The following is a 5,137-nucleotide window of genomic DNA, read 5'->3' on the forward strand; positions in this document are numbered from 1 at the left end:
GACCAGACCATCAGATGTTGTTACACATCGCTGGTCACAATGCGTTCGCATTGTTTTAGCCTTCGAATGACGCCACCCCGCTGGCTAAGCGAGCAGGCCAACAGAAGAAAGAGTGGGAGAAAGAGTGGTGAAAGAGTACAGCAGGGATCACCACACCCTGCCGGAGCCTCGTGGAGCTTATTAGATGTTTTCGCTCAATAAACACACACAACGCCCGGTCTGAGAATCGAAACCGCGATCCTGCGATCGCGAGTCCGCTGCTCTAACCACTAGGCCATTGCCCCTTTACGTGTTAATTATACGGCACTAAAAGAGAATGACTCTCTCCAGACACAACAGAATATGCTTCAACATACGAACTCGCATAAAGAATCTTGCAAACCAAATCCTAAAACGAAGTTCTTTCAGTTTCTCTTTTTTACGTGAAATGTATTGAAGGAAAATTTTCATTTTCCTGTTAAATGAATTTTAGCCATTGTCCATATAGCAGATGTCGAAACTATGTTGGCATGGCTACTCCAGTGTATCGCTATTTCCCCATCCTGCTGTTGGTGAAAGAATTGACAACTATCAAGTTTTCAAAGAAGGAATTACTGATTAATGCCTCTACTGCGGAAGGCAATGAAAATATTGAGGGCAAATTTACGCGAAAGTTTTTCTCCGCAATCCAATGAAAATTGTTGGTCCCAGTAGAATTGTATAAATGAACAAAACTGTAATTTCGACGATAGAAGGCAAAAATCTAGGTCGAATGCTACCCGAACAATGGGATTTCGGTGGTTTGCGTCGCGAAATTCGAGAAGTATTTTTTCTTTCCACTTACCCTCTCGTAACGTGACGCACTCGAATACTGCATTCAGCTGTGAACTTTGACGAGAGTAACTATTTACACTGATATCAGGGTGGCAACTGTTTCTGTTTATGAACACGGGAGACGGGCAACATTAGGCAACTTGTAGAAAGTACTGTCGGCCCGACTGAAGCGGGGAATAAACGGCACTGTGGGAATCGTCGTTCTACGGTGGACTCACATCTCAGCAAGTTTATGTGGTGCTGCAAGAAGACCACGATATCTTCTAAAATTCGTTGTTTTATTTCATCATTGTTTCTTTTTATTGACAGTATAGGCGTAGGAGTGGCTGTGTGGTAAGTAGCTTGCTTACCAACCACATGGTTCCGGGTTCAGTCCCACTGCGTGACACCTTGGGTAAGCGTCTTCTACTATAGCCTTGGGCCGACCAAATCCTTGTGAGTGGATTTGGTAGATGGAAACTGGAAGAAGCCCATCGTGTGTATATATATATATATATATATATATATATATTGTATATATATATATATATATATTATATATATATATATATATATATATATATATATATGTATATATATATATATATATATATATACATACATACATACATACATACATACATGCATGCATACATACTTACATACATACATACATACATACATGCATGCATACATACTTACATACATACATACATACATACATAAATACATACATACATGCATGCATGCATACATAATACATACATACATACATACATACATGCATGCATGCATACATACATACATACATACATACATACATACATGCATACATACAGACATACATACATACATACATACATGCATACATACTTACATACATACATGCATACACACATACATACATACATACATACATACATACATACATACATACATGCATGCATACATACTTACATACATACATACATACATACATACATGCATACATACTTACATACATACATACATACATACATACATACATGCATGCATGCATACATAATACATACATACATACATACATACATGCATGCATACATACTTACATAGATACATACATACATACATACATACATACATGCATACATACATACATACATACACGTCGAGAGCAAAATCTGTGACTATGGCAATAATATTCTTATTCTAACTGTATGTGAAAATAAATCTTCATGTTGGAAGAAATCGAAAACGGTCCAATGAACATTTCTCAATGTTTTCTTTTACGAGGAATGTGCATCTGTAAACATCGTGTTTCCTTCATATATCTTATTAAAGTTTTATCGAAATCTCTCTCTATATAAGTTGTCTGTGTGTGGCAGGTTTGGTAGCCTTTAACTAACATTATCTCCTCCGAGACCCTGCGGCGCAAGTTGACCAAAATTGAGAGTATGATAGAAGAAGGCTTGCTCTTCCTTCCGTAGAAGAAAAAAATCAAATTGGACCATGTTAACACCAAAAATTATTTACATCAAAAAGATGCTTTTTTTCTATGAAAATCCTTATGTTTTACGATTTTTTGACTGCTGTGTCGTCATTTATCGGTGTATTTCAACCAGAAAAATGTTCACTTAAAGAGAATAACAAGCTACATAATGCAAAATTTTTACTTTTCAAAAATTCCAATTCTAAAGGGTCGAAACAAACCCGAGCAACGCCGGGCTATACTGCTAGCATAAATATAAAATAAAAAAAGCAATGTTTATTTCGCGAATCTCGCGATATTTCTTCCAACCACTAGAGGTTTTTCAAAATTCTGACATTATTTTCAGAAAATTTATTCATGTAAATTTGCATGCAGATGGCGAAAATCGACTTTATTTCTTCTGTAAATAATGTACATTCAACCAATCGAAAAACCTCGATTGCCAATCTCATAATGCAGATCAGCAAATCTCATAATGAAGATCAGCTAACACAGCTAAATGGAAATGTTTACGTGATAATTCGACCTGCTACAAATGGCGGTCAAATGTTCCTGGAGTAAACAGGTACAAACATGTTTTGGGTGAGAGTTTGTAATATTAAATAATGAGGGAGGGTGCGCTCGCGTGTGTGTGTGTGCAGTGTGTGTATGTGTGTGCAGTGTGTGTGTGTGTGTGTGGTGTGTGTGTGTGTGTGGTGGTGTGCGTGTGTGTGTGCATGTGTTTACACCGGTGACTATATTTTCGACTATATTTTTCACCCCGATTGAATAAAATGACCAGGGTTGAATGCTACTAAAACGGTGGTGGTTCGGCGATTTCTGTCGCGAATCTCCAAAAAATCTCTTTTCTTTTTTTTTTTTTACTGTAGATTTTTGTCTTGTGACACACTCGAATTTTGCATTCTACATTCAATTCTACCGAGAACAATTCTTCACAGTAACGTCTGGCGCGCTTATTCGCATATTTGCATATTCCACAGATAGCAGAATAACAATTTAGCCCATAGGACGTTGAACAAATGCGTTGTGTTTATAAACAATTCAATCAAAGTGTTACCTTCGACTTGTTACAGAACTCAGTAACAAACTGCGAAGCATAAAATAAAATATAGATTCTCACTTATGCCCTATTATCTGTACTTATTTCATTTTTATTTTATAAGTCAATAATTAATATTCTACAATTTATTACTTAGCGTTCACTGCTTATAATTAATGAGAATAGATAACACCAGGGATTCCGTCACTTTCGTTTTATGCCCGAGGTCATGGACGAACGAAATGTCATTCCATTTTCCGTTATGATTCTACCAAGTTGAGCGATAACGTAGAGGTTTCCTTGTATTATTGGCATTCACCAATAACAAATAATATCAATTTTCAGTTAGATAAGAGAGAGTCAACATATACGGGCTTACTGAAAGTAAAAATGAAAGCTGTTTTGAAGCTTTATTCTGGTTGCCTGGTTACAATAAATCCTGTATATAAAGGTAACTTTGACTCGTCAAATTTAGTTTCATTTACAGAGAGAAGTATTATAACATCGTGGTAAGTTACACATTTGCTTGCAAATTATCAATATAGTTTTGTGGTATTTTACTCTGTCTGTAAGTAAGAGATCGCATTCCCTTCAATTATTTTATGATAATTTTGTTAAAACTTAAATATTATGTGGAAAAAAAAACAGTTTGTCTAGCGGATCTTGTGAAGTTTCTTCCAAATTTTTTCAAATTTTTCAGCATATTGTATCAAATAAAATATTGTATAAATGTAGATTTGCATACTAATGGCGATAAGCGATTTCATGTTTTCTATTAATCTCTCTCTATATAAAGCTGAAGGTGTCTGTGTATGGCAGGTTTGGTAGCCTTTAACTAACACTATCTCCTCCGAGACCCTGTGGCACAAGTTGACCAAAATTGAGAGTCTCATAGAAGAAGGCTTGCCCTTCCTTCCGCAGAAGAGAAAATTCAAATCGGACCATGTTAACACCAAAAATTATTTGCATCAAAAAGGTGCTTTTTTTCTATGAAAATCCTTATTTTTTACGATTTTTTTAATGCTGTGTCGCCGTTTTTTGGTGTATTTCAACCAGAAAAATGTTCACTTAAAGAGAATAACAAGCTACATAATGCAAAATTTTTACTTTTCAGAAATTCCAATTCTAAAGGGTCGAAAAGAAAACTAACCCGAGCAACGCCGGGCTATACTACTAGTTATTACGAAAGAAGTTATAAGTATATAAACTTTATGTAATTTCAGTAGTTTTAAAACTACGATTGCCCATGTTGTCATGGAGATCAGCATATTTCGATCTCAGTTTCTTTTAATTACAGGTATTTTCCGAAATTTTAATCTACATATTTTTAAAACAAACATCTTTGATATAGTTTTATTTGCATTCATTTAAGGTGGCGTAATTTTAGCTAATGAAACAAGTCCAGTGTCCTCACAAGCGGAAGTCCAAACAGTTTGTTGCCATGGCAACCCCAGCCTATCTGTTTTTACTCACGGTATACATATAGAAATTGAGTGTGGAGGCGCAATGGCCCAGTGGTTAGGGCAGCGGACTCGCGGTCATAGGATCGCGGTTTCGATTCCCAGACCGGGCGTTGTGAGTGTTTATTGAGCGAAAACACCTAAAAGCTCCACGTGGCTCCGGCAGGGGATGGTGGTGATCCCTGCTGTACTCTTTCACCACAACTTTCTCTCACTCTTACTTCCTGTTTCTGTTGTACCTGTATTTCAAAGGGCCGGCCTTGTCACTCTCTGCGTCACGCTGAATATCCCCGAGAACTACGTTAAGGGTGCACGTGTCTGTGGAGTGCTCAGCCACTTACACGTTAATTTCACGAGCAGGCTGTTCTGTTGATTCGG

General features: G+C 36.8%; 1 long non-coding RNA gene across 1 annotated transcript in view; it reads left to right on the forward strand.

Moving 5' to 3' along the window:
* Window positions 1-3,754: 3,754 nt before the first annotated feature.
* LOC115229040 overlaps window positions 3,755-5,137 on the forward strand; it is a 5,537-nt gene continuing 4,154 nt past the window's right edge. The window contains exon 1 of the long non-coding RNA XR_003883291.1: window positions 3,755-3,808. This is a non-coding gene — a long non-coding RNA (uncharacterized LOC115229040). The remainder of the gene's footprint in view (window positions 3,809-5,137) is intronic.

This window comes from Octopus sinensis, unplaced genomic scaffold, assembly GCF_006345805.1.
Source record: "Octopus sinensis unplaced genomic scaffold, ASM634580v1 Contig11653, whole genome shotgun sequence".
Taxonomy (NCBI): domain Eukaryota; kingdom Metazoa; phylum Mollusca; class Cephalopoda; order Octopoda; family Octopodidae; genus Octopus; species Octopus sinensis.